This window comes from Anser brachyrhynchus (genome assembly GCF_964034855.1).
Source record: "Anser brachyrhynchus genome assembly, chromosome: 26".
In the NCBI taxonomy this organism is placed as follows: domain Eukaryota; kingdom Metazoa; phylum Chordata; class Aves; order Anseriformes; family Anatidae; genus Anser; species Anser brachyrhynchus.
In genome coordinates, this window is record NC_137719.1 from 4,596,776 (window position 1) to 4,624,493 (window position 27,718).

At 46.3% G+C, this 27,718-nt stretch overlaps 2 long non-coding RNA genes across 2 annotated transcripts in view; both read left to right on the top strand.

Annotated features, from left to right (window-relative positions):
• Positions 1-25,277, top strand: part of LOC308183101 — a 171,855-nt gene extending 146,578 nt beyond the window's left edge. The window contains exons 4-6 of the long non-coding RNA XR_013942260.1: positions 3,312-3,482; positions 8,443-8,598; positions 24,676-25,277. This is a non-coding gene — a long non-coding RNA (uncharacterized lncRNA). The remainder of the gene's footprint in view (positions 1-3,311; positions 3,483-8,442; positions 8,599-24,675) is intronic.
• On the top strand, positions 11,071-23,291 carry LOC308183106. Its single transcript, XR_013942283.1, has 3 exons — positions 11,071-11,323; positions 11,519-11,633; positions 22,341-23,291. It is a non-coding gene; the product is annotated as an uncharacterized lncRNA (long non-coding RNA).
• Positions 25,278-27,718: the final 2,441 nt, after the last annotated feature.

Here is a 27,718-nt window from a genome sequence, read left to right on the forward strand (position 1 = left end):
CAGGAATCTAAGTGTACCTTTCATAGCCTAATGTGTAAAGATATAACATTGACTGGCCTGAGGATGAAGGCTTTTCAGTGTCATATAAAGGAATGACCTGGATTTTAGTGAAACTGCTGAGATTTCAAAGGGAATATATTTGCTAATAATCAAAAGCCCAGACCATAAGTAGGAATCTTATGCAACAAAATAATTAAACCGAATTCCTCTGGGTCCCTGTGTGCCTTATGTCCCACCAGGCAGGAGCTTCCATTTTAATGAGCTGTATTCGTCGGCCAGGGGCTCCTGGTGTGTAATGCCATGGGAGTCAACGGGTCACTGTTGCTCATGCCAGCCGAGAGCGTGTCCCTTCTCGGTGACACCGGAGGGTGAAGTACCCAGGCCGGAACAGAGAGCAAGGCAGAAAATGTCAGTGGGAGAGAAAAGGTGGCAGAAAATGTCAGTGGAAGAGAAAAAGCTGCAATATTAAGTCTTAATTTTAACACAGAAATTTTACGTCGTTCAGCTTACGGGGACTCTGTGTAGAAACCTCGGTGGGAATACAGTACTTTGACAATTGCAGGGTACTGCTCGTCAGGTGGAAAATAGGTTCATCGGCCTCATGTTTTTAAGTCTCATACAACTGTGCCTTGAATTAGCCCACTCCCTTCCAATGACCTTTCTTGCAGCATATTTTGGATATTAAGAAGAGCTGGATCTGGGGCAGAGCAGTTCATCCCTCAAGCCAGGAAGCTGAGATGCAGCCAACTCAGAGGAACTTTTTTTTTTTTTTTAACTTTTTTTTTTTTTTCGGACTGTGTACGTTGCCAAAAGATTAGAAATGACAATCATCAACACGAACGAGAGCCAGGGTAGGACAGGGCTGCCTGCAATAACAGAGGGAGCCAGTCTGACAGTGCTGGAAATGCTCCTTCAGGGTTCACGGAGGCCAAGGGGTTCTCAACCCTTTTCGTAGGGTGGATGATGTTTTAGTGCTGAGATTCTCTGGTGAGAACATGATCCCACGGACCCCACCTCTCCTTCCATTGGAAAGAGAGGCAGCTTCAGCCGTTGCTTACGTGGGAAGTGACGGTAATGGGAGAGAATTGAATGTAGCTTTAGCTGCCTTTAAATGATTTAACAGCTGGATGTAAGGAGATGTGACTGCCACTAAAGTTGTTCCATTGGTTTCAGGAGCTGGACTGGCTTCCAAGCAAGTAAGCCAATTTAAGGGCTTATATATGGTGTCTGTGGGAATCCCAGGCCTGAGCACCAATTTGGGACAGTTAGCTTCTTAAGGCCCCAGTGAGAAAGGGAGGTGCAGCCAGCCCCACCATGCCCCCAGGAAAGTGAGGGCATGATTTGAAGCATCAATGATATTGGCTTTGTCATGTTCACAGTTTGATTTCACGTGAACTGCCGGGGAGACAGTCCAGCAGAAATACTATTTCAAGCTTTCTCTAGCACTACAGGCCACAGGGAAACAAGGTGGTACTCCAGAAAACCTTTTGCTTGAACCACGACCCTTTCTATATTAGCTTGTAAGTCCCAAACTGCACAAAACCCTCCTTGTTAATATGCATTTTACGTAGGTAGAGCTTTCAACCAAAGGTCTAAGAAAAATTGGGTGCTGATCCAAAAAAAAAAAAATGCTGGGTGTTCCTTGGGGCAAGAAGTTCTGGAACAACTAATAGTTAATAAGTTCAGTAGAAACGCTTCTGGAACAAGTGTACAAAGAGCACAGGGCAGAGGGAAGAAAGCATGCAACTGAAGTTTTCATAGAAATTTTTTCTTCAGAAAAATATCTTTGCATTTCTTGCATTTCTCTTTTATAAATTCCAGCTCCGTCCATTCCTTCCGGTATGGGTAATCACAGAGCTTTGTGTTATGCTTAAGGGTTCAGAAATCTTTGTCCTTGTCTAAACTTTGCACTACAGGCCTTGTTTATGAGCTGTCTGGAGAGGATCTGAGACTCAATGGAGCATTGTTCAATAAATAATAAAAGCCAGACACAAGTAGGTTTCTTTTATATGAAGCTTTTCCCATAGGAGATACTATATAAAAAAAATCTGATGTATAAGAACATGGATTCTTCCTCTACAGAATATAATTTAAACTCATCAAATTAACTAGCACTTTGACATTGTGTCACTTGAAGCAATTTGTAACATCACATATGAAACATAAAGGCACTTTTTAAGACAGGACCTTGTTGTGATTTAGATTCTTTTATTATCATGCCAGAGGAAGCTGTAATTCATTTCTGTCCCTGTGATATATAAGTGGCACTTTGCTTCATGTTTAATAACAAAAGAATTAAACAGGCCTCCCTGGCCCACCTCACTTGTGCTGAAGAGTCAGTTTTGTCTTATGTCCATTCATCTCCTCTCAGTTTATGATAAGTATTGCATGCTAGAGCAAGATAAAAAATACCTGTGCTGTGGTCAGAGTTAATGTAGCAGCTGTTCAGATTTTATTTGCACTTGTTCAAGGCCCAGATTTGATAGTCCTGATAATTACTCCGTTTCCTTCTGGTCAGTAACACTTAGTTTCATCTTCACTGCAAACACAGTTGTTGAAACCAGATACACGATAAAGGCATTTCATGATACAGGGAGTCAAGCCTCTAATCTTTCTGAAATCCTGTTACTAAGCAGTGCAAGTGGTGACAAACCCATTTGCTCTTCTTGTTCCAGGCAATTCCTGATTTTTGAATAAAATCTGTATCTTCCTGAATCAAAGTAGAAAATTGCAGCCTGTGCTCTTGCATTATGGCTTTTTCTACACTTCTGTGACCCGTCTGCTTATTGCACGTATCCATCAGCCTCAGCCTTTTCATTAGTTCATCTGTTTGGAAGACATAGTGATCAGGTACGAAAAAAGGCTTAAGATAACATGTCATCATCTCTTGGAATATGAGATAAGTGATATTAGTAGTGAAATGTTCCATAAATCATCTTTATCTGCACAGCTGGATGGGATTTAAAGGAACATGGTCAAAAAGACAGGAACGTGTCTTTACCTTTGCATTACTCAAAATGCCTAAGGGGAGACTGCAGCTTGATCTAACACAGCTTTCATCGCATTTCCTTGCAGAGCTTGTCCTGTTAGAAATGCTCTTACAGCCCTACAGTATCACTTCTCATTTTGAACAAAGATATGCCATTGGACTTCTTTGTCTGCCAAGACTCCCTGGTTTTGTCCAAATTTTAGTGGCAATAGACAGCTCAGGAGCAGGTTTCTGCACACCAAGCCCAGTAACTCACATGTTCTCTGTCATCACAGGCAGTTCATCTTCCCGTAACTCATCTCTGCATCCTTTTTATTCTTAGGAGGAGCTAAAGTGAGAAAATCTGCAGGAGACCACGATACAACCTCACTCACTCCAACTGCGCGTAACCACAAGAAGAATTTGGGGAGCAGTGCAAAGGTGTCGCTGAGGCTGTTCCACCCAGGCAGAGCTGCTGAGACACCCCAGAGCCAGATCGGGAGGTGAGCAACAGGTAAGCAATGAGGACAGGGGGCAAATTTGACCTCAGTCTGGTCTTGGAGGAAATTCCAGGCAGCAGGGTGTTCATAGCCTTAGTCTGGGTGATGTGAGGATAGATACGGCTAAAGGCTGGCGTGTCGGATGCCAGGTACTATGGCCTGTGTAAATCCATGTGATGGATAAATCCCACCTGGAGCTTTAGGTTGTTATTTTCATTAAAACAACCTCTTTCAAGGATGTGCCGGATTCTTAAAGTTAAGATGGCAAACATAATAAAATAGCTGGTTAAAAGACACACTGTATCCCAAAGGCCAGTGAAAACAGGGGAATGATTCCTCTTCATTTCAATGAGGTTTGGATCTGGCCATTGCCTGGCCTGTGGCTGGGAGAGAAGTGGAGAGTAAACACAAATGAGAAGTGGGCAACCAGGTATGTAACTTCTGGTTGTGATTTACCAGTGAATAAGCCCTCTGTTTGGCTGGGGCGTTGAGTAGCCGCATCCACATGTCCACTCTTGTTTAGACCATTCTCACAGGAAGGCAACTGCATATTTGTGGCAAGCTTAAGTTGGGAAAACTTCAGTCGAACCAGTAAGGATCTGTTCTGTTCTACCACCATCACCACCAAAAGCTATCTGGTATTTTAAGGAGCTTGCACTGCAGATTTCCATATCTCCAGAATAAAATTGCATCTTTGCAGGGAGAGGAGGAAAAAGGAGTCTCAAACCAAAACATTTGGGAAACCACAAAAAGGAGGCTCTGTGGCTAATATCTATCTTCTCAGCCCAAGCTGGATACGCTGGAGTAGCAAGTCTTACTCAAAGTGGAGAAATTAGAAACAGCCTGTCCTGACAGCTTCCCCACAAGATCTGCCAAGGGCAAAGAACGGCCCCCATTTCCAGCTCTGCACCAAGGGGGACAGGGCTGACTGGCGTGGTGCTGAGCACGTGAGCACCAGGATGAATCAAAGGCATGAAACAAGCTGCCAGTTAGGGCTTCAAAGTCCTTTAAGAAGAAGCCAGGACAGATACACATCACACCTCTGGTCTAAGGCAGAGTGCTTGAATGGCTGAGGCCATAACCACAATGGGCTTTGAATTGAGCTTCCAGAAGGATTTACAGTAATGTAGCTCCAACAATTTCAGCATTGTGTCTTCCTAAATGAGTAGAAAATCAGGCCTAATAATGGAAACTTTTCTAAGCAACCTGATACTCCAGAGCCTCCTAAACACAGAAGTAGAGGGATAATAATGGTAATAAAATAAGAGCCATCCTAAAGGCATGATCCAAACCATTACCAGTCTCATCCAGTCCCTTCTGCCTGCCGTTCACCCCAAATGACTGTAATTTCTTTTAAAAGGGGAATGTACCTAGAAAGTACCTTTTTTCTGGTGGTCATATGCAACATTTGTAAGGGAGCCTCCATCAGAGGAGGGCACCAGCTGAGACGGGCGAAATTTGAGGGCTCTCAGTAAAATAGATAACGCCTACAGTGCATGAGAAAAGGCTCTTCATAGCAATAGAAGACAGCTCCAAGAAGCACTTCTATGTCTCTCTGCCTCATGCAGGATTGTAAGTTTAACTGATCCATCTTTATTAAGTATTTTGAGAGCCTCGTAGTTGCACAGCTGCACCATATTTACATTCTTATTAAGGAAAGCAGACTCAGTAAAGGAAGAAAAGGGAGTCTTAAAGACAGCAGCAAAGCGAAAGGAAAGGAGACTCTTTGCAGAATGTTTTCTCAGGTGTGAGAAAGGGGAAGACTGTTTCTAGCCAAAGATATCAAAGGCAGGGAACCCCCTCCCCAGGCTGTTGGGCTGGTGGGGTTTGGTTAGGCTTGGCTCGGCAGCCGAGGAGTGACTCAGAGTGACGGGGAGCGATGTTTTTCATGTGTAATCGGAATGGGTAGGAGCCTTTGTTTGGGAACCTTTGCTACTCCCTGAGTGAGTTCATCCCAGTGAGGTCAGCAGATAAAACATGCTGGAGACAGGTGCAGAAACCTCCCTGAGTTTTTAACACAAGCGTTTTAAATGCTCTTTAGTACTGCTTGGATTAGTCTTGTCCGGTGCCTGTTCTGAGCATGGTTCCCTTAGCAAGAGGATGCCGAATGCAGTCAAATGACCTTGTGGTTATGGTGCTAACTAACCCAGGACCCTAAATAATCCAGTCCTTCCATCTTAGACCCTCCCCTGCAGAACGGCAACACCTGCAGTGTCCCTGGAGAAGTGACTGCCTGGGTGTTCGCCGTCCCCAGCCCCGAGCTGATTTCACAAAGCCTTCAGAAGTTACTGAAGAACTCAGAATACATAACAGTGCATTGCTCAATAGTTACGCCCCACAAATGTACATGGTTAGGAAGAGAATTTCTCTCCCACATGCAACAGAGCAAGGCTGTTTGGTTTGTGAAGGAGCTTGAATGGCACAGCTTCTCCCACAAGCGGGGTTAAAGAAATAGCGTGGCATGGGACACCTCCTCCTCATCCCTTAGTCCTTTGGGCTAAGAGACAGGGACTGAAGGCACTTGGAGGCAGATAAGAAATTTTTAAGTGGGGCTGTGAGTTGCAGCACTTTGAAGTTGCATGGGCTAATGAAGAGAACACTTTGTCCTGGAAAATGGGAAGTCGGGTGGGACCGCTGGCTCTGATGACCTGTTGTGTAGCACTGGCTAATTTGCCCATTGTCTCTCTTGGCTATTTAAATCTGAAGCTCTTGGGGGCACCATATGTATTTACACAATGGGGCCACGATTTCCATAGCACTCGTGCTAATTATCCAACACAAATAATTAATGGATGGAACAAGTTCTGGCTCCAGGGCTGAGCTTCTAACCACCTGCCCTGCTTATGACTTTAGGCCAACTTGATTGCCGCAGAGTGAACACAATGCTGTCAAGAAAGCCCAGCAAATGATCCAACTTTTTGCTAAATATAAAGGCTAAATATCCAGTAATCCTAAACCACATCAGCCCTTTTCTTCACCTAGGCTGGCTGCATCCTCCCATAACTGCTAAAAGCAAATAGTCTAATCAAAGCCCAGAACCTTAATGCTATTAACCACTGCTGGATATTACCATGTTGCAAGAACAAGAGCGGCAGTAGCAAGCTCTTGGATCCGTGCCATCGCTTTATTACTTATTACTTATTTTTATATAGCCTTTGGCATGGCAAGAAGTCCTTCTTTAATTATAAACAGGAATGAAGAAGCCACAAGAGGAAATCATACAGTATTGTAGCCGGATAACTGGTACTGCACTGATTACACAGGGGCTCTTATCAAAGCTGACACAGTGCTGGGGCTGTGCAGATATTGTGCTGGAAGCCACAGGCTGTGCGTGGGAGAGAGCCTCGAAGCGGACGTAAGAGCAGTGTAATTCTGCTGAATTGAATTCTCCATGGAGAACTTTTTTGTTTCCTTTTTCTCTCTCTCTCCTTCTCTCCCCCTGCATTAAGGAAATAGGAGAAAAGTAAAGACAAGTCCTGGGAGACGAAGAAATAAGATAAATGTGTAACCTTTTCACTTCTTCTTTCAACATGTCAGGGAGGGGGGGGCGGGGGGAGAGAAGAAACCTCAGTTTGACACAGATGAGCTCTGGATAAAGACAGTTGTTTGTGGAGCCATGAGAAAACTCTTGAATCCCGTTTAAGTCTCTCCCGAGAAGTGAATAACTACTGTTTGTTTATCTTGCCAAAGCCTGCTCAGTTCTCTGGAAGGGCAGTCAGCCCCACCTTCTCCGTAGGCTCTAGGATCCTACCCTGTAGTAGGTTCAGCTACTGTTACTCCACCTTGGGCTGTGCTGCTCTCCGTGCTCAGCCTCACCAACACCGGAGGCTGCTCCGAGCGCTCCCGCAGGTCTCGGGGCACATTTGTCTGCGACTCAACAAGGAATCGCCAAAGGACTGCTGGAGCAGAGGCCATAAATATGCTTTTTTTAATAGTTTCTCCACCAGTAATATGCTTGGAGACCATGGAAAGTTGCCTTCTGCTGTTCTGGATGCTGTTCTCTCCATGGGTAGCTGCATCTCTGGGGAGAAGAAGAGCATAAGGCTCTGCCCGTCCCTCTTCAGCCCTGATTTACTTGGAGCTTCTGCTGGGCACTGCGGTTGTTCAGGCTCTCTGTGCTGCCCATTAGGGACTGCACTGGCCTGGCAAAACCTCTGGCTGCCCCAAAATATGGGAAAATACAGATCTGTCTTCTCCCCTGCGTGTTCTCTTGCTGAGCAGAAGGCTAAGTTCAGCTGTTTGGCTGATAGACCCCTTTCTGTCATTTCAGGCTACGAAGCACCTGTGAACTGAAAGTTAGAGGTTTGTGCCCATGCAGGCACAAGGCTTTAAGCCAGGCTGCCTCAAGTAACTGTTACTCACAATATGATCGATGATTTATGTTTTATTTTGTTTTGCTTGAGGTCGAAAATGAGCCCTGTCTCTGTTTGTACATTTAAATTCTTACAATGATCTTGCAGCGAACCCTGTGGATGCCTACAGAGGGCCAGAAGCCCCTTTAGTTTTGTGGGGTTCTGTATTAACAAAATGAAGCCTTTTGAGCTTCATTGTCTTGTTTTTTTCCCCTCACTTCCCACTCTTGATTATTTTTCCAGCCAACGCTCATTGAAGGCCCATAAATAATCGTGTCAGAGCTGCAGACATCTTCCAACCCTTTTAATTTTTTTCCAAAAGCCCCAGATACCATCTATGCTGATTGAAGCCAAGCACTGTGGAGGGTTGGTGAACTTGAAGCTTTCATTGCCTACAATCTATAAAGGAATAGAAAGCCAGAACATATTTTTATTGTGCCCAAAGGGGATTCAGATCAAGGGTTTGGATGAACTTCCTTGTCTTTCTTTGCTCCAAGTACTTCTTTCTTAAAACAAAGTAGATAATTTACTAGTGATTTGGGTGATAATGTGGAGCCAAATTCTTGGTGGTTTCCTTCACTTAGTTCCCTCTGCAGAGAACTATGTTCTGGTGACATTTCAGGGCTATGAAACAGAGTCACGGACAGATCCTGCTGGGAGCAGCCGCTCGCACTGCTGTACCTGGGGATTACATCTGCTCAGGAGGGCTCCCAGCCCGTCGGATTGAGCATAAAGGAAGAGGAGGAGAAAATCCTCTTGAAATTGAATGTGATGACAGGTAAGGGATGAATCACCTGCTTAACAATGGGAGGATTTCAACAGTTTCGCTCTTTCTCCAAATCACTAAAAAGACAGTAGTTCTGTTATTTCCCCCCCTCATTCCTGCATCCTGTGTTTGGCGTGGGGAGAAGGCAAGGGCAGGCTGAGAGTCTCTGATAGTGAGCAGAGTAAAAAGACCCAACTGGGCACAGAACGAGGATGAAATTCCATCACACATCGCTCGCTACACATCCAGTGCTGGCTTGGTGCTGGGATGATGCTATTGCCCTTCTAAAACCATTCAGAAGAATTTCATCCAGAGGTCAAAGCACAGCCTCCACTAGGAAGACTGGAGGCACATCACTGGCACATCTCCTGTCAATCCCCTTTGAGGAATGTTCTGAGGGCAGGCCATGGCAGTGTCCATAAAGAAAACCAAGTCCAGGATCAGTGAAACACCTCAATAGACCAGAGGAGTGCCCACGTGCATGTACCTAAATACTAAAGCAAGCATCATATAGGAAAACATACCCACAGTCTTCTTTACCAATACACCCTCTTCTTCCTCCATTTACACTACCCAGATTTGTTAGCCATGTTGCTATCATACTCCAACTTGTCTTGTACTCCCTGAGCAAAGTAACAATTTATAGTCTCACAAGATGCTGTGAAATGTAGATCTGTGAGGTTTAAAATTTCCCATTTTATTATTTTTATTGTTATTATTTTAATTAGAGAAATAAAAATCAAGCCTGAGTTGCATTTCCCTGTTTACCTGCCCTCAGGCCCTTTAAATTGGGATGGGAAGGGGAGAAATTGTGTTTCTGCTGGGGTATCTCTTTGCCAGCTGGTTCCTATGGGCTTATATTCCCTCTAAGTGGTAAGGTTTTTTCGTTGTTTCTTTTTGGTTGTTTTGTAATTTTCATTATTGCTCATCTTTTTGTTCTAAAGAAAATGGTAGGCCATCAAAAGTAGCTGCTCAGAGTGGTTTTCGGTGATATGCGAAGCTCTGCCTGAGGTTTTCAGGTGCATGTGATTTGCTAGGTGATTGTGGCTTTGAGTGGTTTGATTCACACAAGGAAAGAGGTGGTTTCCAAAAAGAAAAACCAACTTGTTTATGGTCTTGGTTGGCTGTCCTGGCCCCAGGCTGCCCGCGGTGCTTCTGTTGGTTGCTGCCTTGTCTGAGGCCTGGTATAATTTAGCCCTGAGCTTAGGTGGGATCTCCAAGAACTGTTGTAACACATTTTTTTCCTCTTGAGCAGCTTCAACTAAGAATAGACAAGATGGACAGAGGAAAGGTAGGAAAAACAGGGGCACAAAAATTATATAAATTGCCCGACATTGTGCAGCACAGCTAGAAATAGGCCATGGGTCTCATAATGCCTCGCCGATTTGCTTGTGTCTTGCTCTGAAATACTGATTGTGAATTGTATGAATATTTATAGTCCTGTGGCTGCTGCGTAGTGTGGAGCTAGCCGTGACTTTTGCAGTGCGAATATTCTGGTGTATCATTTACAGGATATTTTTGTTTCCATGCAAACATTGGCTCAGTTTGGGAACAAATAAAATTCAATTTTCAGTTCAAATAAGTCCTTTATCCAAATTTAGTTAACCATAAATGTACAGTTAATGGGCTGGCTGGTCTTCAGATACTACATTTGCCAGAATAAGAGTGTGCCTGAGATTATGAAATATGTGTATCTTAATCACAGGGACATTGTAAGCCTGCTCATGAAGAGAAGACAGGTAATAATAACAGCCCGAGATGATAAAGGACTGTTTTAGTCATTAGAGGAGATGTCAGCTGTGTTATCAGCAGGGCAGGGAGCTCCAGGAATAGGTCATATCTGGAATTATTTATTTGAAGGGTCTGTAACTCAGCAAAATAAGGCAACAAAGCGGCAATCTTGCTTCTGTTCTCAGGCATGCCGTCACAGATACAGAACAGGAGCTTTCCAACCGAAGTCTCCCCTGCCACTTAAAAGCAAGCAATTATTCATCTCGGGACTAACCCTGATACCTTTTATCTGCCCCTTGAGAAAGGTGGGAGATCCACCAACACCCCATGGTGTTGGCCTCAGGGGCTTCCAATGCCCCTCTGATGCCTCTTCCCCAATGCCTTTGGCTGGCATTGGCAGGAAATCTTTATTTTCCTGGTTTCCCTGGTCTATGGGGAGATGGGCTTCATCTGTGCATGACATGGCCAAATCCAGCTGGTGGAGGGGTGAAAATTCACCTCTGAGCTCCCTTGGCGCTGAATCAGAATGGCAGAGGCTCTGTTTGATTTACTCTCCGCATTTTCAATTTTATTTTTTTTTTTGCTTCTTCAGGAGATTGCTGATAATGGACTAATTGTATTACTTGTATAAAAGGAACCTCTCAAGCCCCAACACAAGGAGCAGCGTGTCCTAACTGCTGCGCCACACGCAGGCCTAGGTGCTGCAGTGTGGAGCTGAAACGGGGCCAAATGGCCAAAATGGCAACGTGAAAAGGGACTCTCCCCTAACAGGTGGAAACTGAGGCAAATCATCTTCTAGGCCTGACCCTGCAAGCACGCACATGTGTGCTTAATTTTAAGCATTAGTGGTTCCTTAAAGTCTGTGATTTAAAGGATTACTCATGCTTAAAATTAAATACACATGTATGGATACAGGGAACTGGATCTTCAATCGCTCTGCGCCAGAACTGGCCGCTTCTATCTCGGAGGCAACAGCACCTCCTATGCTCATGTAGCTCGTCTTATTGTAAATACCAAAATAATCTTATCAGCAATGTCTAGGGGGTTGTACAGCACCTAGCACAAAGGACACCTGCAATTATTTGGGTCCCCTGCTATACTAGTACAGGAGAAGCTGAGCACTAACCCTGTGCTGATTCCATCCTTGTCATCTACCTGACTTCTGGCATCTTTTTTTTTTTTTTTTAATTATTTTTTTTAGGATCTGCTCCAGCCAAGGGGCAGAAACTTAGTCTCGCCATGTTTTATTCATCTGCCCTGAAAGAGCTTTACTTTAAAACCCTCCCATTCTGTCACTTCTGTGCTTTTTGTATGAGGTAAGTCATTGAAGTCATTGCATTGGGTCTGCTTTGAGGCTGGGAATAATGATTCCGTGTGAGATTGACAACAACTTTCTTCTACCAGTTAAGATGTGCTAGCAAGGAGGAGAACATTGGTGCTTGGCAGAAAATAGTACTCCTCTCAGCCCCCAATTATTAAAAATGGGTCTCAATTTGAAGCACGAGGGTTTTATGTTCCCTTTTAAACCCTTGCCTGGCTTAAAACTGCATATTCTTTATCTTTATTCATGTCTAAGCTCTTTTTAAAAATCCTCCTACGTGTCTTCAACAATATCTTGGAATAATGAGTCTAATTATGAAATATATTTTCTCTCAAAGCTTTTTAAAAAAAAAAAATCAAGAAAAGTTAAAAAGTTACAGCCCAACCCCACAGTACCTCTGCAGCAAGAGCTCCAAACTCTGCTCTGAGCTGGGTGGTGTGTGATCAGCATCGTCCCCTCAGCACCACCTGGGCCTTTACGGGAACCAGGGACAGAAAAACTTGAATAAAATCAGCCAGCCGCATTACCTGTGCTACAGGTGCAAAGCAGTGCGGGTTAACCACTCCTGGAGACGTGTGCTGAGATGACCACGACTTGTGTGGCAGGTGTGTGATCGCAGCAAATTAGCGTATTGTAATTTTCCCAGCTTCTCAACTCAGGCAAAGGTGTAGGGTTTATCAGCAGGCACCATATCACCAGCATGTCTTCCAAATTACAGTGTTCCAGCCTGCCTTATTGAAGCCGAGGAAAGGAGAGCCTGTTCTCCTTGCAGCTTTCTCCATCAGCTAGCCTCTACATCACTGAAAAAATGTACCTAGCTCTGAATTTGTGTTCCTCATCTTTACTGTAGACGTCAACATTTGGGGTGAGGAGAGACTCAGGATCTCCAATATTCCTGGAGGCTTTTCCCCTTTCTGCACTTCTAGGACCACAGACTGCTCTCCCCAAGCAAGGGGGAGAGGATCACATTAGTTTGGGGTAGAGAGGAGGGGACAGGAGAGGACCTGGAGCAGTTCAGAGGGGTCAGCGCTGGGAGCTGGACTCAGGCTGTTTGTTTTTTTCTTGGGAGAAAGTCAGGAGCTGCAACAGTGGATGGTGCTGGCTCCATCGCCCTGGACCACAGGTTGTGATTTCCACCCTGGGGACAGCAAATGCCATTTCTGCCTTTATCTATGGGTGAAATGATGCAGAACAAAACAGCAGCAGCTCAAGCTTAACGTCATCTCTCCCCACCTGACCCAGGCCCTCTGGTAGGGCACTCACTTTTTTATTTGTAATGACCCTCTCAATTTCTTTCCAATCTACCTGCGTTGATGCAGTGATTGGAGTGGGTCCCAAAATTCATCTTTTCCCTCTGATTTGATTATAGAGATGAGGAGGGGCTGGAAAACCTCGCATAATCATCCTGTGCGAGGTCTGGAGCTTGAACTGAAGCTCTCAGCATGCTCCCCCTGCTCCCTCACAGTGGGATGCTGTGAAGCCCAGCGATGCCGGTAGTGCCTAACAAGCAGAAAGCGGCCGTGCTGCAGGCAGCGTTGTGTGGCGAGGGTTTTATGTAACGTGGGAGAATAGGGGAACCCAGTGTCTGAGGAGGGAAAATTGCTTATTCCATAATGACTGTTCCGCTGCCTAGTACAGAGTGGAATAATTAGGGTTTCTTTTCTCTTTAATTAGAAAATGGCAAACATAGATTAATCAATTACAAATGCCTCTTTATACTGCAGTGCACTGCAATTAACATTACTTAAATGTGTTAACAAAGTAGGAGGCCTGTATTTGTAAAGCAACTTCTTACTGCTTTTTCTTTCCCCAGTTTCCCGGCTTGCAACATGTCTGAACCTTTTCCGTTTTCCCTTTCTGCTCTTGCCCCTGTTCCTCCTGCAGAGATTTAAGTCCTAGATGAGATTTTTTAACCATTATATACCGCATAGTGGTAGCGAAACTCCTCTTTCAAAAAAAAAAAAAAAACCTTTTGGCTGGGCTCAGAGGGCTGGAGGAATTAACCCGAGGGAAGAAGCGGAGTCGGCGTATTCACTGGGGTCGCACACTACAATAGCGGAGTAAAAATCCAGGAAATACAATAACTTGATTCATTGCTTGTTTCTCCTGCCGCTGCCAAAAGCGTGATTAAGTCGCAAAGAGTTCGATCAGGGACACTTAGCAACAAAAGCCCGGCTCCATTGACATGGTCTATTTTCAGAGTACATCTAGTGCTTGTGCTCGCCGCGACGGCCTCGTCCTCGGCCGGCGTTTCGTAGCCTCCACCGCCGAGCAAAAGTCGTGGAGGACGGAGCAGGGGAGGGCGACGGGAGGGCTGGGGAGAGGAAGAGGCTCGCGTTCAAGGCACAAATCCCGAAGCAGGAGCAGCAGCTCGGGAGGGAAGGCAGCGGGGTCTGGTGGCCAGCCTCTGCTTGGCCGCTGCCTCGCAAGCGGAGGCCGTGTCCTCCGCCCGGCCGCTCACCTGGGGCTGAGGCTGGGCGAGGGCTGGGAGAAGCGCCCGTGTCTCCATGCATTGCTGCCATCTATTGGGAGGAAGCGGCTCGCTCTCACCCTGATTCCCCCGCCGAGACGTGTTTTGGGACCAGCGTGGGATGTCCAGCCCCAGCTGCGGGGAGCGTGTAGGTATTACTGTGCCGCGACCGCCCTGCGTGGGATCTCCAAGCCTCCAGTGCTTTAGGACGTGTCCCTTTTGGCTCACGCTGCTCTGCTTCTATCCATGAACAGTGAGATAGCCCCAAAATACCCTTCTAGGCTCCCAAGTGTTGCCTTGGGCTCAGGCAGCGTGACATTGCTTTGTAACTCTCAGTTTTGTGGCAGAACAGTGGTTTTATGCTGAAATTTGTGCAGTGATCATAGCAAGATCTACAGAAAGCATTCAGAAACAAGGATACTTCGATTTGGATGCTCCAAAAAGTCTGGTCCTTTGCACTGGCTCTGCTATTTTGGGTGAATTTTGGAGGGGGGGGGAAGAATGTGGTTAATGGAAAGGACAAACCTGTGGCCTCTGGGGAGGGAGAGCTGCGTGTGGACGTGGTTTACAACTCCAGCAGGCGGCTATCAGGTTTCTGTAGGTGGCTGCCTGCTCCTTTCTTCCCTACTGTAATTTAAAGACACTTAGCACCTTGGATCGGCCCCAAGATGAAATAGGTAGAGCAGGGGACGGTATCGCTCACACGTTCATCACAACATGAAGCTAATGGAAAAACAGGTTTTGCTGTTAGGTCACGTCTTTGTCCGGGTGAAGAATAAAGCACAGCTCGGTGCTTTCCGCCCTGCCTGGTGGGTGAGATGTAGGGCGTCGCTTTGTCTTGCTGTGAGCCCTCCAGCTCGGGTAGGAAGGGGTGTTTATGGTGAACCAAACCCGAACATCCCCATCTTGCCAAGAGCATCCCCATCCTCTGAGAGGCAGCCCCCAGTCATCCCCCTTAGGCTGGCAACAGGTTGTCCCCTCTCGTACTGCTCTTGGTGATGGCTGGTTGCAAGATGCTGTCGTTTAGGGGGTGATGGGCACCGCATCAAATGAAACAGATGCTCCTTCCCAGCAAAATCTCTCAGGGACTAGCCAAATATAGCAGCAGCGTTCTGCTCTCTTGCAAAGCAGCTCCATTCAAATTCACAGCTGGTGTGTTTCTACCTCCCATGTCGCCACGCAGCCCCTCCGAGCCCCTCTCGCTTCTGCACGGAGGATATGCACTCAGGTTGCTGCCGTGCCAGCATCCAGGGACTGGAGAGCTCAGCTCCAGCCCAAATTTGTTGAAGGGGAGAGGGCAACGTGTAGTGCGGTGTGTCTGCATCGCTTGGCTCCATTAAGAAGCATCGCATAAAGCAGAAATAATTTCTTGGAGAGCTTGTTGTACCCCACCTGTGTTTTGTCCTTTGCTGGCACGTTTCCTTAAGACCTGAGATAAAACCGAAGAGGGCTTTTATGTTTTGTTTCAAAAACTTCTAGAACTGATTAGGTGAAAAAGGTTCTGGCTTTAATAAGCTACACACGCACTGCTTGGTGGCCTGCCTGCCAAAATCTGCCCAGCCCAAGAGGGAGGACACGTGCAGCCATGTACAGAGACCTTTCATGATGTGAGCACCGTCCAGAGAAGGACCTGGACTCTCCAGACCCCAAAGGCTGGTGGAAAGCAGGATCTTCTGTGCTGTGCTGTGAGCCTGGCCCTTGGGAAGCAGTTGGTTTGCACCTGATGATGAAGCTAAGCATGCACCAGACTACCTGCTGAGCTGGGCCCCCAAGAAAATAGCCCGGTTGGATTCCCATAGTTTTTCTCTTTTTTTTTTTTTTTTAATGAGCCAATATGTGCTAAGTTTGAGATGAGGCTGATTAGGGTGCTCGCTATCAAGTATGTGGTTTCAATTTGGGATGTTGCTGGCCATCCTCCCGGGAACGATGCTTTGAACTGAAGCAGCGGCATGTGGCTTACCACAGCTCTGCTGACACAAGAGTCGCTGAGCCTTTGAGTGCAGAGGCAGGGCGCAGAGCTGCCTCCCTGCTCCTTTCATGCCGTTATGTTGTGCGGAAGCCGGGACCACAGAAACGCTCTGGGTGGGAGGCTGAAGTGCTGCCTCCCCTCCCAGATATCGGCTGGCTCGGAACAAAAGCGCGTGTGGGAGGGGTTGCATCGTATACGCTCGAGGATGCAAAGGCAAACAGCTTTGTTATAGTGTCACCAAAGATGATTTTGGAATTGATAAGGACGAAGCAGCTGGGGCTTCAAGAGCAATAAGCAGCACTGTCAGGAGGGTGAGGGGGGAAGGAGACCAGAAGTTGGGATGTCGGAGTGATGTTCCTGTGCTGGGAGAAAGAGGGATGCAGTGACAAAATAGGGGAGCAGTGGGGATTTGGGGTTCTGGTCATACCTCTAGGAAGGGATTTTCATCTACAGGTGATCAGTTAAGGGGCAAGATGCCTCAGACCTCATCAAGTTCTGGTTACATCTGTCCATCAGTCTTTCCCTCTGTAAAATAAGGTCAGACGGTTTCCCTTGAACAAAGTTTGTGGAACTTCACGAATTAAATACACACAACAGTGCCAGGGGGAGAAGAGGTACTTCCCTTTTTATTTCTTGTGTTCGTGCTTTGCACTGTGGGGTTAAAATTAACTCGTCAGTTTGGCTTGTATTTATCCTCTTAGAAATAAAAAGGCAAACTGAAACAGCACGTGAATGTAAGTAGGGTAAAATCAAATTTTATTGCATGTTCAACAGTACCATGTGCTAACCATATCACATAGCTTATGTATGTGTATTTCTCAAAAGCTGCTGTCCATCATAGCGTTCATTTGTGTAATAACTTAGTTGGAAGTGAGTTATGCTTGGAGAGATTAACTTTGCAGCGATGAGTGCTTCCAATTTCCTGGAAACATGCACAGTACAGTAACTCCTGGTTAGGCCTCTTTCATTTAAAAAAAAAAAGAAAAAAGAAAAAAAAAGCTGTTGCAGATAAAATCTCTTGAAGATGCATTTTAAACCTCTGATATATGAGAATGGCTGGATCTGACCAACATAAGCCGGGAAATGACAATTGCTTTTTCTGAGTAAGGGTACAGAGGCACTTTGTTGCAGGCATGTTGAACTAAAAATCTGTATGTTTCTTAAGCAGGAATCATTTACTGAAGAAATAACTTGCAACTAACAAACATAAATAGACTTGCACATAGCTTGAGTTCCAGCTTTGTCTTCTTTGTTTACTAGGAATTTGTCAGACAACTGTCTAGGGCTCTAATATAACCCATAGAGACTTCAGGCAGCTACATAATATATTGCAAGAAAAACTTTATGCAAGGCATCTCTTGCCCAGAAATTCACAGCCTGTTCTCGTGCCTCTTGTTTCTACCCATAACTGCGCTGAAAAACTCACCTTGTTTAACAGATGACAAAACTTTGTGTGTTAAATGCTTTCTGACACTGAATAGGTCGCTCAGAGGATACCTGATGGACCTCTGGCCGTGTGGTGTCCTGTGCTGTCACCCATTTACTTCCCTTAAAAACAGGGAGGGAGTACGGTGAACGCAAGTGTGCGGATTTTGTGTTATTTAATTCTGCTGAGGACACCTGTGCTCAGCCTGTGCCAGGTCCTGCGGTATCCAGAGGTGTTAGGATGGGTTTTGGGGGAGTTTTTTTGGAGCGGGTTGCAGCACCCGCTCCACCCACCCAAAACCGATCAATTTTGCTACGACGAGAAGCCTTCTGCCACGCAGGTAAAGACCCTGCAGATGAATTTGGGAAGGGAGCAGGGTTGCCTGGATGCCAGGGCTGCTGCCGCCTTTGCAGGGAGAAAAGTGCTTAAAAAAAAAAAAAAATGCAGCTCTATTCAGCCTTTTTAATGAGGAAGCTGAGGCTGAGCGGCTGCTGGGGGGATGGGAAGGCAAGCACAAGTCTGGCAAATCCTTTGAACAGTTTGGACCAGCGACTGAAATGTATTTAACTGTTAGATATGAAACTCCAGCCTTCCTCCCCCCCCGCCCCCCCTTTTCAATTAACAGTTGGTCCCCAGGCTAACAGCCTGCTGATTCACTCACAGCGGCCATACAGCTGATGCTTCATAAAGTCTCTGTGTTAATCTAATCCCTAAATAGCACTGGTCTCCATCACAGCCACGGCGGCGATTTCAGTTCCAAATTGTAATTTTATTCTCGTAGCCTCTGAAAAAAAAAAAAAAAAAAAAAGTCAATAGGTTCCCGGAGGCGTTGCCTGCCCGTCGGACAGCTCGGATGGAAAAGGGCTATTGTAAACCCAATTTAACATGCCCTTCGGTATGGACAGGGCATGACCCAAAGCCTGCTGAAGTCAGGGAGGCTTTCCGAGAGCTTGGAGTGGGCTTCTGGAGCAAGGCTGTCGCAGGCTATTCTCAGTTTCTGTCTATATATTTAGATGGGATTCTGTGCCTGTATTAGGGCCTTCCACTGCTTCTCATAACCAGAGTAGCTGAGCAACTCTGCATTCTTTGCATCCTTGCCCAAATTTGCACTTTTATTCCCGGAAGCCACGCTGAAGTGCAGAGCTGGTGTGAAGGGAATGAGTTTGCAGATTTTGCTGTGTGAGCTGGCTGCCTGGTGGCATTGTACACTAAAATAACCAAAACTCCAGGCTATTTTTAGAACTAGAGCATTCTCAAAAGCTTCCTGCCTTGATTTTTTTTCCCCCTATTGTTCACTTCTTTGGGCTACACTGTTGCTCCAGTAGCCCCAAAAACATAATTGCCCCAAAGAAGTAAATTTTGGTTTCTGTGACATGGACTCGAGTATGACATTGGTGCACCCACACCTCTAGCTGTCTGTGAAGGGCTGTTAACCAGCTGGTCTTCACCCTGGAGCTTTAGGATGTCTTTGCTACCCTCGATCCAGGCATGGTGAGCATTTCAAAGTGAGACCACAGTTTTCGCCTGTGATTTCTGGAAAAGATTTAAACATTTTTCCCTGATTACTCCACGCTCCTTTTTCTCATGTGGAAGCTATGGGGTAAGCCAGAGGCTTCAGCATAGCTCTGAAATCCCTCAAAATAATACCTGCAAATACCTCTCAGCCAGTGTAAGTTCTCCATAAGGAGAGACAGTCTCAGCTGAGAAATCAGGAGCTTCCTGGTATAAGATTGCTAAAAGCTTTGAAAAGATTTGGTAAACTCTTCGGATTAGCTTCTCGGTAGCTATCCAGGGGTCACCATCGCCTTGTAGACCCCTTGGTAGCTCCCCAGCTAGAGCAACCTGCAACATCAGAGCTTTCAAAGAACTGCCACCAGCTGGAAAGCATGTTACTGTGGTGAAGGACAGGGTGTATTTGGGGGAGAATGGTACTTTCCAGATAAATTGGCCAAAAGGTGGAAGAATGAGGATAAAACTGGGAAAATCTATCCACTCATTCAGCCCTCCTTTCTGAATAGCACAGGTTGGTTTCCACTTTTCTCAGGCTTTGTCCAGCCGTGTCTTAAATATCACACAAGACCAAGCTTCAAATTACTGGTGTATCATGTCCGGCCAGGTCTTAAATATTTAGGTCTTAGTGAGTGGCTGGATGCTGCCATGGTGCACGCGGGGCCCGCAGACACCCACCCGGGTCCCTTAAGTGGGAAGGCAGCTGGCAGGAAACGGGCCCCTTCCTCAGGGTACGAATAAGTATTTCCTTGAGCACAGGGATTAACAAAGCCTGGTTTCCCACAGATTTGTGTCTTGTGGGCAATTGTTAATTGCAATTGAAGCTTTTCCCACAATTGGGGCATTTGACATCTCCCTTCTCTCCCTTCCCCCTTCTTCCCCCTGGAGCCTCTGGTATCCAGCGTGGGGTGCTCAGATGCTGTAGGATTTGAGTGGAGGGGTTTTTAGGGTTGTCTTCTAACAACTGTCCTTGCTAGCAAGTTATTTTTCACAAAGCTAGGGTGATGGGGAACTCTGAGGCATTTATGCCTCCATCAGACGCAGCTGAAGGTGCCCAGAGAATTAAAATGATCAGAAATGTGCACACGCCCATGCATATGCAGTGTGTTTGTGGAAATGTCACCTTGTTAAATCAGGCTAAAATTACCAAGGATGGATTTGAAAATCACGGCAGCCTTCATAAATTCCATTGTTTTTTAATTAAGTTAATGGGTTTGGGATTTTTTTTGGAGGGTTGGTTATTTTTGGGGGGGAGGAGAGGGGGCTTTTTGTTTTACATAGAGCCCAGTCTTGAAGTTTTGAATGAAAAGCATGCAAGATTAAATTCTGCTAATATTGAAATGAGGATTGTGGGCATTATTATCCTATTCTGGCTCATTTACTACAGGCAGAGCAGGACCCAAATCCTGATTTTTTTGTCGTGTTCTAGCTGAGACGTTAGTTGCTTGATACCCACCATCCACTTGTGGATCAGGCTTTATAGTGCCTGTATCAGTTTCCCAACACTTTCAAGGGGATAAAAGAACTCCTTTGTTCTGTTTAGAATTAAAACTCTCAGCTTAGACAGTGGAGTTTCCCAGAAAAATGCCGTTAGGTGTTTGTGATTGACAAAGCTGCTGTTCCGTGCTGGCAGATGTCAACCAGGAATCCCTGGCCAAATCTTTCAATGTGCTGGCTGGAACTAGAGCAAATTCCCTCTTCGTATGAGGCCTTTACGATGCATATTCTTACGGCTGAACACCAGATAAGCGACAATTAGAAAAGACAATCAATTTGTGGCTGCTCTGGTTTTAGTTTCCATCTGATGCAACTGCAATCTGGAAGACGAATCTCAATTCAGGACTACAAAGGGATTGTTCTCTCAGAAGATAACATGCTGCCGTCCAGGCTGTTATCTTCCGTGCAAATTGATTGTCCCATTTAGTGATGTCTCTGCTTTCCCATAGCTGGTTTGGAAGGAGCTGCTGAAAAATTGGGGCCATAGGTGTTGGGATTGTCACTGAGAAAGGACTGTTCACGATCCCTTAAAATCCCACCTCTTCTCTCTCCACCTTTGCACGCAGCCTAAAATTCACCTGTTTGCCCTGGCATTGAGTTTTGTGGGGGGAGATGGAGATGTTTGAAACTCGGACCTGGAAAATCCATTGTCCTCTCCCTTGTGAGGAATAATATGAAAAGGGCAAAAGCCTGTTTTAAAAGCACGGGGCTGCGACCTCTCCTGCATCACTGCGTGCCCCGTTAGGAACTGGGTGGAGGTGAAATTTCCCATGGCCTCCTCCCAGCGAGGGGACAGCCTCAGATCAGCTTTTCCATTGTCACCCCCCTTAGTGTCCTTTATCCTTTTCCCTTTCATTCGGTCTGCTCCCAAGATTGTGGTCTCTTTTAAAACACTTATGTCCCCAGACCTCCCTCCGCTATCTGCTTTGCTAGCACCTTCTCCAGTCTCTAATCCTAATAAAGGGGCCAAAACAGGTTCTCTGACTAAGCTAAAAAATCAGGTTCTTCACTGTTCTGCTGCTTACTGCGCTAGCGAGAAAGCTCGGAGCAGCTGTCAGATATTTATGCAAGCCCTTTTCCTCTTCTATTTTAAGTTCGGTTTTGATCAAAAAAGAGGATGGGGGAGAGAAGGGAAAAAAAAAAAAGGAATCAGCTTGGAAGCCACAATACATTATTCAGAGCTCCCTGCTTCTTTTTCCTGCTCGCTGGCAGGAGGTGTGAGCGGCAGGGACAATGCTGCTCGCGCCGTACCTGCCGGAGGAGGTGGCAGGCAAGGGGCTGGAGGTGCTGACTTGCTTCTTGATGCTACCCAGCCCTTCTCGCTGCCCAAACCGTGCTGCCGAGTTCATCTGCGTCTCCCCTGGAGGCCAACCCGCAGTGAACTTCAGCCAGACAATACACGCGACTCCTCGCAGCCCTACTTATTTAGCAACGTGCAGGGTTTAACATCCAAAGCAGCAGATGGGGAGGAGAGCACGCGCCGCGGAGGGCGGCAGGCAGAGCAGGGTTGGGAACAAACTGTTCGAGGCCTGTTGCTGCTTGGATTTAACCTCCTGGCTGAACTGGAAGTAATGCTGCGCTCTGGATGCTGCTGGGGCTTTGCATGGCGAGCGGGACTTGGTAGGCAAAGCAGCCCAGCTCATCTCCATACGGGGTCAGGAGGAAAGAGGAGGATGGTGCTGCCTTGCCCTCCAGTTAGCACAATGAGTATTAAGTGATAAAGATCCCGAGGGCAATGAAGCACAATCATTGTGCTTGAATTCTCGGTTGGTGTGGATATGGGGGATGTCTTTCCTTCTGAGACCATCGCTGAGCTGGTTGTTTCTACCAGGAGCCCTACGAGGAGCAGAACGATCTGTACTGAGGATGTGGAACCTCAGGGAAGATAAGGAAAACTCTCCTGGTCTCCACCTGGGACCAGGACGAGGAGCATCCAGGGGTCTGAGCTGCAACTAGCCCCAGATCCAGGAGGCACAGTGATTCCAAGGGACCTCTGCAGCCCTGAGCTTGCATCGGCTGCAAGTCAGCCTCTGGCACGGGCTCCAGAGCTGTAATCCCCACGGGAGCTTTCCCATTTGCTTCTATATGTTTTGAATTACGCTCTACTCACTCAGCTCCTCTTATTTAACAAGACACTGTGTTATTTAGGGCTTGGCAATTAATAGTTTTTCCATGAGAATAATTTTTCTAGCTTCTGAAAATCATGGGGAAAGAATGATTCCCATGTTAAATGTTCTTGTCAGTAGAGTAACCAGAATGTTTAATATACTAACTTTAGGATCTGTAACTTGTTACGGTAATAAAAAGAAAAAATACAAAATGACACTCTTGCAAAACAAATTCCAGTAACTATTGGCTAGAAAAGTTTCAAGAGACTTTCTCAAGAGTAAAGTGAGAATGCTGCCATGTCATTCCCTTTATTTCTTTCAAAAAAAAAAAAAAAAAAGCTGTTGTGCAAATTGAAACCTATATTGCTGGCAGATTCCTGCCTGCCTTATTTCACACCTAGTGCTGAGGACACCCTGAGAGAGGCTGAGCAGGGAATGCTCTTGCCTGCCTGTAAACAGGGGAAAGATCTTCCCAAGGATCCTTCCACAGCACACACGAAAAAAAAAAAAAAAAAAAAAAAAGCAAATTCATGATTCATGAAGGCTCTGGCCATAGATCTTGCAAAGAAATGCTTGGCAGCTTTAGAGAATAGCTGGGTTTATTTTAACCTTTAAGAATGACACCAATTTCACAGCTGTTAATGCTATGTGGCTCCTACGCTTTCCAATGCAAATTGCACATGAAGGGCTAATGCATTTTGATGAAGGGGGGGGGGGAGGCAGAATCTCCATATTAATGCGCCGATATCTTTGTTCTGAAGTGTTTAATTTTATGCTTTAATGAGAGATCCTCTTTCTGGTTAAGGCAAGCCTTTGCAAGAAGCTATTTGGATATTTGCTGGTGTCATCAGGCTCTGGAGCAGGGGGAGGGAAATACTTGCTGCGAGGCTGGGGGGTTGTCTCCGTGGCAGGCTGGGAGTCCCATGGAGATGGGGGCATCCCCGAATTAAGGTCTTGCCCAGAGCCCCTCGCTATCAAAATTGGGATTAACACTTGCTGTGGTCAAAAGAACTTTGGGTTTTGGCTCACCCTCCTGCAGAGCTGCTGGCTGCGGGGGGAAGTAGATGTGACGGGTGTCCGACCACTCTAAAATTTGGGGTTTTCCCCCTCCCTTCCACTGTGCCAGCATCTCTGAGCTCTGGTTGCTCTCACTTGAGGTGAACGGCTCTGCTGCTGTGTGCAAAACCTGGCTCTCCGTCTCCATTTGCATCCTCCAAACCCCATTACTCATCTGCATGAGGTGGGGTAACCTGCCAAAGCGTATCGCCACGTGTAAATGCAACTTCCTCACCTCCGTGGGCCACGTCCCACTTCTGTAACTCCTCTTGGGTAGCTTTAGGGCTTGGACCGGGACTAGCACATCTACCTGCTGGCTGGGAGGATTAAAATAACCCTGGCTCTGTGTTCCAGGTACAAATCCAGTCCAAGCCGGTGATAATCGGTGGTTGGTTAGAGCGGAGTAAAGCTGTCAGCCTGCCACAGCAAAGCCTTCAAAGGGCTGGTTTTACCTTCCACAGAGGGTTTTTTTTTCACTGAGAAGACCGGGGCAAGGCACCACAAATTGGGTGCTGAAAGTTCTTTATGTCTCCGTTACGTGATGCACATTTGGGCTTAATCAAAATCCCATTGAAGCAGGCAGTCAGGCTTTAGAGCATGGGATTACAAGTAATGCCGGGTTATTATTAATAATCGCTTTTCGTCATGCGTTGCATTTACAAGATATGGAACAAGCCTAGCAGAAATACACTAAAACACTTAATGCTTTTATTTAAAAAAAAAAATCAAATTGTGCAAAGTGAATAAATCATGTAGTGCAGTAACATGAGAAGACCTTTAACTTGGTCTCATTTAAGTCTGCAATTAACTCGAACGCAGCAGAAGACAATAGCTGCAGCTTTGTGTTGGGCATTAAACAATCGCACCTTAAACAAACAGCGGTCACGACACAATTAAGCCTATCCTGACTTTTTGCATATAAACCAGAGGTATTAAATCCTTTTGTTTAATAGGAAAATTTTGAGCAGTTTTTTTTTTTTTTTTGGTTCTTCTCATTGCCAGGTTTGTGGAGCGAAGGCCAAAGCCTGGAGACGGCTCCAAGTGGCTTTGTTGGGGCAGACACCCAGGTAACTCAAATTGGATCCTGCCTCTTGGAACAAGTTCTGACATCACTTACCCCGGTGCAGCCGGGGTTATTCATTTGGGCTAAGCAAATTAAAAGGTTCTGCTTAGCCTCTCCCTTGCTTTGCTTTTATACTGTCAGTGTAATTGAAGCTACTCCTGGTTTATAACCCCACGCCGGGGAATATCGCATCCAGACAGCGTGTGGTGACGCATCGGAATAATGGCGAATATTGAATTCGGCGGTTATACTAATGTGCACCTGCTGAGGAGCTGGTCCAGCGGGATGTGCACGGGCGGCTGGCGAGCCGTCAAGGCCTCGAGACGGCACGGGTTTCGTCCTCATAACGCACCCAGCATACCCCATGCGGTTCGGCGCTCTGCCCCGTGCCGGCCGCGGTCTCGTCTCCGCACGATGCCGCTTCGATCCGCGGCTCCCTGCGTCCAGCCCTTGTGCTCCTCGGCCGAGCCAGCTGCAGCGAGCCGCGAGGAAAGGGTGGGGTGGCTGCGTACGTGTGTGCCAAAGTGTCGGCAATCCTTTGCTGGGGAGGAGCAGACGTGCGGGGACGACGCGGCGGAGCGTGGCTAACACCCGAGGTGACGCCGTCGCTCACGTCCCTCCGGAGCTCAGCGGATGGAAGGGGTCCCGTGCCGGGGACGGGGGGGGGGACAGGGGTTGAGTTACACAATGGCAAAGGGGGGGCCCTGCCCTGCCAGCAGCTTCCAGGCAGGGAGCAGCTGAGCGCGGAGAGGGAGGGTTATTGACTTTGGGTTCCCCTCCTTTATTTCCCTGCTTCACTTCCTCCTCTCTCCCCCCTCTGTTTCTTCTCGAGGTTGGGCAAAAATCTTAACACTTTGGGAATAGGCTCGCAGAGGGACAATGGTGTGTGCTGTTCAGTTTAATGGGATCCTTTGAATGGAAACAGCGAGAAGGGGCTGGTTCACTCAGGGCTAATAGTGCCTTTTTTTCTTTTAGTCTTTTTTTTTTTTTTTTTTTTCCTTTACGTGTATCAGCCGGAAAACAAAGGTTTGGGACATAAACCCTTCTATTTCAGGGCAGCATTTAACCTGACAAGGAGGCTAAGGAGAAAATCCCTCCAGCAGGTTATGCTGAGCCTTCAGCAACGAATAGTAGGACCTGCTTTTGTTTTTTTTAATTTGTGGGATTTTTTTCTCTCCTGGTGAGGTCCAGGCCAGCTATTAACTGAGAACTGGAGGAACGAAGATTTTTAGGAAACATCTTATTCCATAGTGGGTATTCTTCTTGAGTCCCTAGACCTTCTAGCAAGAGTCCTGGAGATGTGACCCTGGAGAAAGAAAACCACCTATATTTGAGCAGTTTTAGGACTCCTGGGCTGGTTGTTTCTTCTTCCCTTAAAAGCCTGAGTGCAAGAGAGAAGCCAAGCCCCTCTGTCATCACATGGTGAGAGCAGAATGGGAGTTACAGGGGGATTTTGCCGTACTTGTTGCCTTCAGTATACAAAATAGCTAATGCAAATACACTCCGGTACAAAAGGACACAAATACCTCGCCTGTAAATGTGCTGGTACAAGTCCGCCGCCAAATTTGACAGCAGCTCCGTGTGGGTTCTTTGCTCCCAAATTCATTTTCCAAATTTCTTAAAGCAGTAATAAAGGTGCTGCCTTCCCGGGGGCTTTGTGGAGACTTGATAACGCTTTTTCTGATACTGTAATGTTTGCACGTGTCCTGAGCCAGTGTATCACACCGTACAGTAGTGCCTGTTCCCATTACCAACCTGAGCCTCATCTTACAGTTAATCTTCTTTTATTGCTGTTCACAATCAGAACCGGTTGCTTTGAAAACCTGCAGCAGGTACAAACACTCCAACTACCATGCATGGCCCTAATAGAGTCAATCAGCCCTGGATTAATGCTAGGAGAAAGAATAGAAAATGTGCTGGAAGGATTTTGGTATCTATAGGAACTACTTGCTACCTTCTAATTTTTCCTTGCACTTGGACTCAGATCAGGATGTATACGTGCTCAGAGGGCCAGGACAACCTGTTTTGTTTTGCAAACTATTTCAGTTCAGATTGAAGCATTCAAAAAGACAAGTAGGAATGTTCACCTTGGGGGTGAAGGGGTGGAGGATTTGGGCTTTGAGTTTGAAATTCAATTTTGTGGAAAATGCAATGCTTCCACTCCAAACAGGACTTAGATAGAATGGTGATTCATCCCCCATTGAAGTCAATGCCAGAGTTGCTTTTGATTTAATCAGAATCAAACCCTATGGGATTATTCTCACTTGCAAACTGGACTGGTCCTATTAAGTCGAGAAACCACAGTGCTTTTGCAGGGCTGGTTTTTTTTTTTTCTTCTTTTTTTTTTTATTTAATTAAATTGGCTCAGTGTCACAAAACTGAGACGAAACCCGAAACCCTTCTGTTTCAGTGCTTTTTGAGTGTTCTTGGAACATCTGGCACAGCTGTTATTTTGACCCCAAGGCAGGAGTACAACCTCGCTCCTGCTCCTATTCCAATTGAAGCTGACACCAAATATGCCAACACGGACGGGGCTGCACAGCCCAAGCCGAGCTGTCAGCTCCCTCTCGAAAGAAATCACAGCCCAGGGATGGGGCAAGGAACCAGAGCAGCCCCGTTGTCATGGTTAGAGCTGTCAAACCTGGGCAAAAAAAGGACAGGAATGAGGTAAAGCAGTGGGCACTGCTTCTGGAGCCCTGCTAAGGAAGAGGCTACTTCTGTTTTTCTTTAAATTGCTTCCTTATTGACTTTTAAAATTAGCCACCCATACACCTGAATGAATGCCCACGAGATGAGGGTTTTTTTGCACTTCCACGTAATGCAGATTTGTAGAATCGGCTCATCCGAGCCGAACGCAACTTGTGTCCACGGATGTATTTATGAATCTGTTCAGGCTGCGTTTCCTTGCCTGGCACCGCGGAGATGAGAGTCTTTTTTTCTTCAACAGAAAAGATCGTGGGGATGGCTGAGTGAGAACCAAGC